At 35.9% G+C, this 12,681-nt stretch overlaps 1 protein-coding gene across 2 annotated transcripts in view; it reads right to left on the bottom strand.

The window, feature by feature from the left end:
* The window catches only part of THSD7A (thrombospondin type 1 domain containing 7A), a 267,649-nt gene extending 260,319 nt beyond the window's left edge, over positions 1-7,330 (bottom strand). For both annotated transcript variants that reach the window (XM_026841560.1, XM_026841561.1), the window contains exon 1: positions 7,313-7,330. The gene's annotated coding sequence lies outside the window, so the exon portion shown is untranslated. The remainder of the gene's footprint in view (positions 1-7,312) is intronic.
* Positions 7,331-12,681: the final 5,351 nt, after the last annotated feature.

The raw sequence follows: 12,681 nt of genomic DNA, 5'->3' as shown, positions 1-12,681 counted from the left end.
GCTACAAACAGTGATGAAGAAAAAAAAGGTTAAACCACGCTTTTTAAATTGTCAGCCGTTACTGAGAAAGACGGATTGTAGATGTACAAAACCATTATATGGCTTATTCTTTTCTACAGAAGTGGGACATGATCACTTATCTCCAGAGAAAAAAATAATTTTAAAACATTAAAATTGAATTTAAAAAGTAAATCTGCCAGTAAAGGGAATAACATAGGGCTAAAAAGAATATGTGATAGAAGGTGTAAGTAGAGATGCAGATAGAAAGAAAACTGGGCGGATATCAGTGGGCAAGGAAATGTCAAGGACAACTAAATTCATTTAAACATCCTATAGCAGGCTTCCCATGTAAATCCAGCATTATGAAGAAAAAGAAATAATCTGCGGAAGACCAAGGACTAGCGACTGGAATTGGTAAAAATACGCAAATTACACGAAGATATTTGCACAAAATACAAATGGCCAAGAGCTCTGAATGCCCAGAAACTTGGCAGGAGTTGGAGGACTATTTAAGACTGCAGAAGCAGAAGAGAGATGTAGTAATAAAAAGACAAAAAAAAAAAAAAAAAAAAAAAAAAAAAAGTGGTCAAAAAGCACACAAAGCACACATTGCTTTTACCACAAACTGCTTTGCTTTTCCCATATTCTTTCATCCTTCCTTCTACATGCTTTGAAGTTTTTCATTTGAAGGTTTGTATATTCCAATGCGTTATTTATTGATTGACATTGCTCAAAAAACCCAACAGATTAATCGGCATTTAAGATCATTAAATTAATCTTCACTTAAGCATTCTTTGTTTGTGCTTCATTGTGCTGGAAACCTATTACCTTTTTTCCAAGCACAACCGCACTTAATCCCAAGCAACATATACAGGCAATAGTAGCAGAGATCATTATAATGAAAACATTTTAAGCAGTTGTTTTAAACTCGCATTCAGCCAAACTTCAGAGAAACAACATACAAAACGTGAACAAATTCTTCAGTGGAAAAAAAAAAAATCCCACTGATTGACAAGCATTTTAATCTAAGGATTTTTAGTTCTCAAACACTGAATTCTATCAAATGATCACATTATTCTGCAAGTTTTTAGTGTATAGTTTTCTATCTAATTTCCTGCCGGTTTTACTTTTATGACATTCACTATAAATTTTAAAATAAAATACAATTTTAAAAACCCATTCATATTTCTAGTATGTTTACTTGATGCTTAACCGAAATCACCAGTCACTATTCACCCAGGCTAGTATCTGCAGATACAAAATGAAGAGAATATTCATCTTGGATACTATCTGAAAAGAGCAGGCTTTTAAAACAGATTTTAAAAGAAAATTAGATTTTATATTTCAGTCCATATTGCTTGCACCACTTCAAAAAAGCACACACAAAAAACTTCAGTTTGTCAGGTTGTAACACCAGTTTCTGAGTACAAGGACTCAGAGATATGAGGTATCTATATTTGTACGAGAAAAATTTTAAAAAATTAAAAATTACCACCCTTCAGTATGGACTACAACTCAGGAAGAACAACAATACCCACTTGTTTCTAAACCTGATTTGTGCAGCCTGAGAAACATCCAGGAACACAGCATCAATTCCATCTCCACCATGTCACAATTCGTTTCTTACAGAAAAAGTGCTAAACTGCAAATGCAGAGCTAGCACAACTTCTCTCAAGGGTGTCAGACTTGAGGTAGAATTCTCCAAGTCTCCTGCATTACATGAAATGGAATTTCTCACATCATTGAATATATATACCTGTACTTTTAAAGAATCAGCTGCTGAACAAAATTGGTTGAAAACAAGATCTTTATATTCATTTTGATCATTGTTCCTTTCAGAATTCATGGGTTTCCCTATCCCTCCCATAAGCAGAGTCTCTAAGTATCTCCCCATACATGAAAACCACCCATTATCTTTATTCACTTTGTCCTCTTCCACTGGAAAAGAAATGTAGGCAGTGGGGGCTTGTTCTAGGTAGGGCTAAATTTAACCTTCTAGAGTTATGATGGCCTGAAGACCAAAATGAGACAAGGTTGGCAGTACCTGTAGTATCTTTTTTTTCCCTAAAAACTGGTTGGGGATGAGAAAATAAATATTAAAAACCAGTCCTTTACCAGACACAGATCCAGCAAACTTCAGAGATAATTGCAACTAGTACATTTTTCAAAGGAAGGCATTTCTGTTTGTCTTGTGATTCTTACAATAATATACTTGTCTCTGCCATTAGATTATAGAAAACAAGGTTAAAAAAAAATATTTCTGCCTACTTAAGAAAAGCATGGGCCTGTGACTGCAGTTAGTTCTTGTCCGTGTAACCGTTTCAGACTCACCTGTAAAGAATTTTTGTCTTCAAGGAAGGGAAGTTTAATATTTACTGTGCAGAGCCCTGTTGTGCCAAAGGAGCAAAGCACAGACAGTAGCTAAACAACAAAACCAACAGTGACTGCAGTTCAATTTATCTATAAATAAATGGGTTTTGTTAGTTAAAAAACCCTTGTAACTCAGAGAAAGTTAAGAAACAACACACGTTTTCACAGTTTGAAGACGGAACAACCTTTCTGTTCTTGTAATCCTTTCCATACTTGAAGACAAAATTTAGCCTCACTTTCTAATCAAGCAAACAAAGCTAAAATTATTTTATAACATAATTGTGTAATCGAGGACAAACCCTCAAAGTGTCATTTATTTTCCAAAATGCCCCTCCCCCCAATTATATCTAAAATAATTATTTCACATCTTTTTACAAATATCATATATGGTCATTTCTATCAAGCCCTCAGATATGAACTTGCTAAATAAATTGACTGCCCTAAGTGAACACTTAGACCAGATACTAGCTGAGTTCACAGAAATTCTATTTTTAAGTCATTCAACTTCATACAGTGTTATATACTATTTACATAAAATTAGATCAGATATTGAACCCTTTTTTTAACATGTGGCTCAACAACAGACTACAAAAGTTTGATGTGCATCTGGAAGCTGGTTAGTGTGGGATATTCAAAATAAAACAATTATGAAAAATTGTTGATCAAGGGTCATTTGGTTCTATTGTTCTATTAAAAGAAATGACTGCTGAAGTTACTAGAAATTGTGGCAGCATCCTATAATCTGTGCAAATGTTCAGGCCAAATAATAACAGTGACACAGCGGTGCATGTTTTCACTGGCAAAAGCAAAATGACGTAGAAAGACATTGCAAAGACATTTCTTTTTTAAAGTCTGAAATAGCCTCGTGATTCCTGGAGATGAATGGGGCTAGGCAGGGTGTAAATAAAAGCAAACCCCTATCTCATGTCACTGTGATTGACTATTACAAAGTTAAAAAAACAAAACAAAACAAACAAAAAAAAAAACACCAAAAAAACCTTCAGTAAAAATAAGTTGTGACTTTTCTGAGCTTCACAGGAAAAATCCTTCTGAAGCTTGATTAGGACACATGACACACACACACACCATAGAGTTTGACAAGTCTTATGCCCTACATATTCACCTCGGTGCACCTTTGCTAGACATAAGAAGTAATTTCTATTTCACTGAGGAGGAGTATAGCACATACATGGGCATGTTCTGGGCAGGTTGAAAATGCACGTGCACTTCTTTGAAAAAGCAGCAGGACCCAGACTTCCATGCTCCTTCTCCTTCTAATGTGCTAAACATCAGGAATTTCACACAAAAATTTAATTACAGAGCTAACCTCTGTCTCAGGGAACCTAAAGCTGTTACATATAGATAGAGACATATACAAACAACTGTATATATGACTCATATCTAATTTTTACCTTTGCCTTGCTTATTTAAATAGGCCAGGTGTTCAAGCCTTAATCTGGAAATAAGCATCCTGCAAACTATGTAAGATTGACTGAAGTATATCCCAGAGGCTGTCTCAGGTTCTCAGGGGCCTATTTTTACCCTGTTTAAATATTTGCTCTCGATTCTATTTGAAACCCAGTCTTCCTAGGGAAAGTTACACTGTTCCGAAGGGGCGTCTTCTAGTGCTGTCAGGCAGGCAGTATACAGTTAAACTTGAGAAGAATGCATGCAGCCAGACCATCTGAAGTATGGCAGATACATTGGTATGAAGGTATTGTTTACACTTTCAATGCAGAACCAGCCCACAGCTCATGTTTGAATAGAAGAGAATAGACTATTTTGGGACCTACAACGATCATCTAGTCCAACTGCCTGACCAGTTCAGGGCTTACCAAGTTAAAGTATGTTATTAGGAGCATTGTCCAAATGTCTCTTAAACACTGACAGTCCTGGGGCATCAATCACCCCTATAGGAAGCCTGTTCCAGTGTTTGACCACCCTCTTGGTAAAGAAATGCTTGATTTAATTGAGAGTCAAAAAAAAAAAAAAAATAAATTAGGTACGTAAAATATCCCTGGAAATAATGAAAACATTTAGCTACTTCAAGTAAATAAAGCCTGAAGTAGTTCTTATGCATGGCCATCTCATCATATACCTTAGTTACTGTCAAGTTTTTATATTTGATACTGCTTCATGGCATTTACCATGGGCCTTTCATTCTGTACCATGTAGAACATGGCAAGTATTTCTAATTCACCTTCAAATTCAAGACTATCACTAAGCCTGGAAGACAAAGGCAATTTAGAGTCTTCTAGGGGCAACATATTCTTTCAGGTGTTTCCTTTTCAGAAAAGCCATCTCACAGAAATCCATGTAGCTTTTTACTAGATACTACATAGATGATGCACAGTAAAAGAAAGGACAACACAGATGTGCTGAAGCAGCTACCTAACATCTAAAGTGGGTATATCTTCGTCAAAAGAAATTTTTGTCACAAGACAGACATTAATTCGTCCCTGAAAGTTTGCAATCCATTAAGATCTTGGCACTAACATTCAGAATCAACTGTACAAAAGGCCAGATTGTGTTTTAAGAGCTAAGAGCTGTATTCCCCTGGAACAACAGAGATCAAAGTCCAGAGCGATTTGCATGAGAGCTTGCTCAAGGAGATTTGTCCAGTTTTATAAGCCAATACTGAATATGCACTAGATGAAAGGGCAAGAATGACCATCCCAGTTGCAATTAGCTATTATCTTAAAATGTAGTATCTTGTGCTGCAGAATGCTTCAATGAAGGCAAGTAACTATTAACACAAAATAATTTCTCCCCCTGATCTATGCAATGATAATTATGGATCTGAGTCTTCTGGACAAAAGGAGAAGATAAATACTAGGCTTGTGACTAAAGAAAATGTCTGAGCTGCTGGTCTACCTGATAAATCTGAAAGCCATTCCTCTAGCTCTAGCTCTTGTTTCCTAACACCTGCAAGTGAACCAAGCTGCAAGATGATGTCATTTATACTTTGGATAGATCTACAAACAAACATGACACTAAAAATGGTTTTGGCTGTTCCAAAATACTACCTTGAACAAAACACACTATTAGCCATAAAAAAGAAGTTAATGAGCTTTAAACAGGAACCACAAATTCAATTTATTCAAAACCTCTTCTGAATTAAGACCTGGGCATCAAGAAACTTTCAACTTCGATCACCCATTTCATTCAAAACATGGCCTTGTTTTTCTGTTATCTACAACAAAGACACTATTATCAAACCACAGTTCAGTTCTCTTGTATTGAATTGTTGGCCAGGATCCCCAAAACCCACAGGCTTTCATTCCACAACCATTGTGCACAGGGATAAATTTGATACCAACTAGGTCTTTTTGACAATGGAATCATTCTTGCAGATTCTCCCCTTCAACACAACCTCACTCGCTTTTAACAGCTTTGGTTTAAGTCTTCCAATGATGACTTCATATACACAGTGTAAGTGGCCTAACAACAAATTGTCATGGTAATTACCTCTCAGAAAGCATGTGGAAACCAATGCACAAGTATTTCACACAACAGATTTTCTAATTAGGCTTCTGTACATGTAGTTTTAACATTCATTTTCCATTTTCACAATATTCTTGTGAATAGTCATATGACAACAGTCATATTTTGTTTAACATTCTTAGATTAGGATCTTCTACAAGAAGTACTACATAATGGAATGGGCATATGGAGCATTAGGGCACAAGAAAATCAGATAAACCCATACATTTACATTTAAAAACACAGAGTTCAAGTATTAGTAAGAAAGAAGCCACAAAAATTCATATTAGTACTTTGAAATTTGGGTTACAGAATGCTACTACATCCAGTGCATCTGCAATTTTTACAGTTTCTTAGCAAACCACTAATTCCAAGAACAGAAGTTCCAATCAAGTGTTGGAAAAATAACATTATCTTAAAATGCAAGGAATTAAAATTTATTTTCTCCTTGTCAGGATGTAAATTTAGGCCAAAGGTCATCTTTTTCTCTCCCTAGGGAAATCTCAGAATTGCTTATTGTACCATTTTACTCTACAAAATTTAGCCCATAGTAATTTGCTTCTATTATGGTGGATACCTAGTATTGCTCCCATATTCAGACTAGATTATTTACTTTACTGGAATGCCTTTCAATAATTAACTGATTAGTATGAGCAGACAGTCTTACTCTGGCTACAGAATTAACATACTCACCCGAACCAATTCTCCTAGTGAGAGGGGTTTTTGTTGGGTATACAAAGGACTTTATAAACAATTTACCATGCATGAAAAAAATCTCACCATAATGTTCACTTTCATTACACACTTCCTTGCGATTTCATGCAAGGAGTGAATAATATATTAGACTATTATTCTCAACGAAATAATATATGTTAATAGAGCATACTAAACAAATTCTGAACTCTACTGTATCCATGTGATCCTGCTGACTGCACTGAAGCTTACTGAATAACCACAGAGTTTGGCTCATGAAGGGTATTCACACTGTCTAGCTAAGATATATAATACTGGCAAATCTCCTCTAGGGTGCAAACCAAGAGTATCTCCATTAAAAATCAGGTTATTGACTTCAAACATAGAAGCTAAAGTAAATATGAGGTGCAGGTGACATGAATAGCTACCAGAATCACTGTGGGAAAAAAAAAAAAAACAAAAAAAACCCAAACAAACAAACAAACCACCACTATTATTTGAGGTTGCTTATAGTCAAAGATTACAGCAAAAAAATATTAGCCAACTTTCACTTAGCCTGTAAGATGACTTCAATAGTTTTGCAGTGACATCAAACCTCAAATGAAATCATCAGTTTCAATAGGAGGACAGAGTGCTTGGATTTTACCTACTTTTTCTTTTATTTCACATAAATAATTATGATTTCTGTAATTTATGTCTCCATAACATGACACACATTGTGTTACCACAAATAACTGAGAGGTAAGGAAAAATAAATTTTACTCACAGATAGTCATTCATTAATCTCTTAAATGACAGGCATCTCCTATTCACACAGATTACCCAAATGGGGGAAACAGTAAATTCTATCTTACAAACTGTAATACCAAATGTGACATGAATTTGTCACAGGATCTGCAACAGCCCTAGACCCATCTTGTCAAAATGCCTTGAGCTACTGAGAAAACTCGAGGCAATTTTCAAATACCCTAGAGCATGACTGTATCCTTATGTTACTTCTCTATTAAGTGGAATCATTGGTGAAGACAAAGTTTTCATATGCATTTAAAACTAATTTTTTTAATAGTAAGAAAAAAAATGCACAATACCATAATTTCCATTAAAAAACTCAAAATACTTTACTTTTTTATTTTACAGATTGCCTACCATTACAAATGTAAATAGTCTATTTGCACAAAATGCTACATTATTGTAACCTATTCAGTGAGGCCACTGACAAATTTATTGATTGTAAACATGACATTCCAAGTCAACCTTCTTACCATCCAAAAGACAACTAAGGACAACAGAATAACAAAATTATATGAGTTACTGTACCAGTAGCACACAGTTACATACATACATTGTATTTAACTCAGTATCACCATCCTCCCGCTATCTTGACCAAGGAAGAAATAAATACCAAAGCTAAATACATAACTCAGTTCCTTCATATCATTTAGGGCTTAATATATCATGCACATAACCATGTTATCTGACACTCTTCCATGGAAAGAAACACAATACAACACAGTTAACTGTAAGATTTTCCATTCAGAAATGTTTTTATCTGTGTAGATTTCTGGCTCTTCAACTGAGGGGTCAGGGAACACCCCCAGAGCGACAAGACACCAGGGAGCAAAGCAATGACCACTTCTAAGAGGAGATTGCTGGGGTCAGGCATGGTGAAACCAGAGGAAGCCCACAGTTGCTCAGACCCACGATGCTAATTCTGTATATTTTTGGAAGGTTGCCAGGACACTCAGGGATGGGAAGAGCCGAGAGGTGACGATGTGGCTTTTGGCAGCTACCCGTGCTATGACCCTTGTTCAGCGCTCCTAGATGGAGCCTCTCACTGCAGCATCGCTGTGAGTCCCAGCCCAGGGTCAAGTGGCTTCCTGCTGCAACACCCAAGGTCATGGGTAATGGGCACAGATACAACTGCAGGGCCAACAAACAAACATTTTTCAGACTGGAAGGGCTGGGCTGTATTTAAAGAATATTGGAAACTTGTTGAACAAATTCTCCCAGCAGAAGCAACCCTTATGAATTTATTTCCAAATTACATGCAGCAAAACAGTCCATCCCTGATGAGTATTTACCATATGACCAAACATCTGATTGGACTAAAAAAACTTTACACTACTAAGCTAATAACTCACAGATTAGTATTAACGCAATGCCATGCACAGACTTGCTTTCCATCTCCACTTGAGTTTTGTAAAAGTAAGTCCAGAGATAGAGTAAGGAATTAAATTTGTGAGTAAACTGTTCAATAACATAGTTAGCTAGGAAGTACATACACACACGTATGCACATGCATACACCTTCTCGTCCTACAGATGATTGTATAAAAACATTAGGATCGTTAAACAGTTTGTCCTTGTGTATTTTGGTTTTAGTCACTCTATAATAGCTAGCAGGAGAAAACACCTTTATCTCGAGTGTTACACACCTTCTATCACACTGATAAGAAATGCTCTGTAACATACCAAAAGATTTTTCTTCTAATACACTTCAGAAAAGATTTAATAAAGATTTTAATTTCAAAAATGGTTTTAGCTAATAAGCACACAATACTCCTCATTAAGGTACGAAGCTTGGGCAATTTGAAAACCCTGTATTTGTCAGCTGGCACTAGATAACTTGCTAAACACCCATCAGTCGCATGTACTGAACAGTAGACAGTCACTAAATCATTCGTTGTTCCAGCAAACACAGGACCCTGTTCAATATACTCTGAGCGTAATAACTTTAGCCAACTTTATAACAATATATATAATAAAATTATAACATTAACTTAATCAAAACACAAGCTAACAGTCTTGCTGTCTTGTTCTGAACATTGTGTGTTTAATGTTTCTTTTGGAAAGTTTAATTTTTACTTGCCTTGTTTATATACGCAATTACAATTCTTTGGTGATATTGCTAATGGCAGGTGTCAGGAAAATGAGACAGGCTGTGCTAAGATATAACCCAAGCTTCTGTACAGAGTGTTCAGCTATTAGTCAGCATCAAAAAATTGGTTAAAAATTTCTACCTTGGGCTCTGGAAACCCTAACTATTCTATTTCTAGTATTTAATCTACAGAGTCTTACAGAAACAGCTCAATCCAGAACAGGCACCCACAGAAATCTTAAACTATACTTGTTATTCTGAAACATGTAGAAACACATGGGAAAAGAATAAATGTTCTTGTCTCTGATCTTTAAGCACAACACAGATTAACTTCAGGGCATGTATGGCAGTGCAAAGTACTACTGCAATCAGAATCCAGATCAATGCAAACAGCTCTTCACAACAGCACCTGGCAAGATGAAAGATCGAAACACTAACAAATGATGCCATAGCCAAAAGTCAGGACAGCAGCAACATGAACTTCAAGGGATAGTTTGGTCTACAGCAACTTGAACACAGGAGCTGGACACACCCTATGAGTGGAAAACATTAACCAAGCTTTGCGTGTGATTATTTGTGCAGTATGTTGATCAATCATGCCACTATGTATCGACATAAAAGACAGATATATGAAATTTATGACCAAATTGTTCTTATTGGTTTTAAACTCTTGAACAAAAAGGTTTGAGAATAGAATACTAATCAACTCTATAGAATTTGCAGTCTCAGTTTGGAGAAATATTCTTATGTCTTGGTTTAATCACAATAGCCAAAAACTCCTCAATATTTTTAATATCCATGTCATGTTATCCAACACTTCTCTGTCCAATGAGATAAATAATTATGAATCTTCTACTTTCACCCATAGCAGAGTTTGGAAGTTTAATTTTCTAAATCAAAGTACTTGACTACTATTAAAGTTTTTACATTGGACTTGTGCTTGTTAGCCTGGTAAAGAATCTATACAAAAGTTTCAATGTGATGTTCCATCCCTTTTAAAAAGGATATTATATTGGGATTTACAAAAGCTCAGCATTCCTGTCTGCCATGCAGAAGTTGGGCAGACTGGGGAAAAATGTTTTATGCATCTGTAACTATTAAGAAATTAATCTATCACAGAACAAATCTTATGCAACACTGATTTAAGTCATGGTTAGGATCCCACATGAAGGAAATCCAAAACTTGGTATCTAAGATTTCTCCAAGAGCTAGCTCACATGTGAAGCCCCAATAGGACCAAATCCTACTGAGTGACCCACTAGCTGTGAATTGTTGGAATATGCTCTTAGTCATTTTAAAGTCATGAGGAATGCGAATGACACAAAAGGTGATATTTAAGGAAAAAATAGAAACAAATATTTTAAAACAAATTCAGCATAACACGAAATCTTAAAATTTTTGCCCAAAGTCGGAGAAAATTTTATTCATAATGGACTGAAAGAAAATGGCTGTATAACTAACCCATGCCTACTCGGTCCACTGAAACAGTACAGGGGAAGAAAAAAAAAACAAAAAAACCCCAAAACAAAACAAAAAAAAACCCCAACCCAACACAACACAAAACCAAAAACAAAAGCCATAGCTTCAGCATGAAAAAAAAAAATCTTCTGTCAGGTACAGAGTACCACCCCCAGCAGTTTTCAGAGAAGCTGTGCCTTCTCTGAAACCCAAGTATGCAGCTGCCCCCCAGCACCAGCAGTTCCATAGCTGTGGTCCCTACTACTGCTGCTGGCTGCACAGCTCATGCAGGGTCCTACACAGCTTCTACACTTCACACTGACCTTCAGGCTCCAAGACATACACACCTATCAAAATTCAAACCAAGGGCAGCATGAGTTGATCTGTACAAGCTGCCCTTGTACCTGTGTACCATTGCAAAGAGGTCTTTGAAAGGTCTACCACATGCATTTACATTTCCAAACTTCCTCCAGTCTTTCTATTAATATCCATATCATCCGTTGTGTAAAAGCTACTCATGTTTAATCTTAAATTACAACAGGATAATTCATTCTGCACTCTGATCTCACTCTTACAGAATTAGGCCTGTTCAGTGAAATGTTACCATCTTATTAATACAAGAAACCAAGCTCAAGTATAAGTATAAGCACTCTTCTCCTAGAACAAAGACATACCTGAAAAGTTTTTCTTCAGCAGACTTTTTTTTTTCCAAAAAGGACTTGGAACATCTCAATGGGAGTAATGGACATCTGTAAATCTTGACATATTCGCTGTGCACTCACTCACCAACCAGCTCCAAGACTTATTTGGACAGATGTCCTGTGCATTTGCAGAAATTTCAGTACTCTTCAGCATTACTTCAAATTTGCTTCATACATGAAAACTGTCAAAGCACCACATGGGCAATCAGTCCTGTCCATGTGGGGTATGGCAGTGACTACACATGTGATGCAAAGGGCATACCCACCATACCGCACAGACATACAAACTCAACTCTCAAGCCTAAAGCACACTTGGCTAATATTTTCAGCTCACTACCTGTGCCTTAAAAAAGGAACACAGATTAGGAAACAACATATTCCTAGCTGAGAAATAAAATATGCGATGTAGAATAAAGTATGGTGAACAAAGTATATGAGCCTATTGTGAGAGTTATAAAATTGATTAAAATTTACACTATTATTGATATTCTGGTAGAAATGTCCCACAACATTCTTCTATTCTAGAAGTAATGAAAATTAAAGATAAAACTTAGTCTCACTCTTTGATAAACGTAAATTAGCACCAAGACCTGAGCAAACATTTGATCAACCAATGTCTTAAACTATAAACAAGATGCTTCCATTACTATCATCTGTATAATATGGCTGGAAGTCTTATATTTGTCTGGGCAATTGGTGAGTTAACTCTCTAGTAGCACAATGAATGTGCATTTTTAAAAACAATTTGGTTTAGAGGGTAAACCAAGATAAACAGTATGTATTAGATTATATCTAACAAAGTCTGAGCACTTTGCTACAATTAGACATGCCTGATTTGTTATACTTATCTTGAAAAAACAACTCACAGCTACAGCATGGAGAGTAGTAGTTTTTAATAAATTCTAGTGAGTTACACCCAATGGAGGTCAGCATAATCTGCTTATCTTCTGAAGCATGAATTAATAAAAACAGTGTTTATAGTTAAATAGTACATATATATTGAGAAGTTTATGCCTACACTACCGTGTAATGCACTAGAGAAGACAGAGTACTTTTTCTGATTAAATACAATTCAGGAGATCTTCTGTGCTATCTGACA

The sequence above is a fragment of the Athene cunicularia genome (genome assembly GCF_003259725.1).
Source record: "Athene cunicularia isolate RWA chromosome 2 unlocalized genomic scaffold, athCun1 chr2_part1, whole genome shotgun sequence".
Taxonomy (NCBI): domain Eukaryota; kingdom Metazoa; phylum Chordata; class Aves; order Strigiformes; family Strigidae; genus Athene; species Athene cunicularia.
This window is presented reverse-complemented; position numbering and strand designations above follow the sequence as displayed.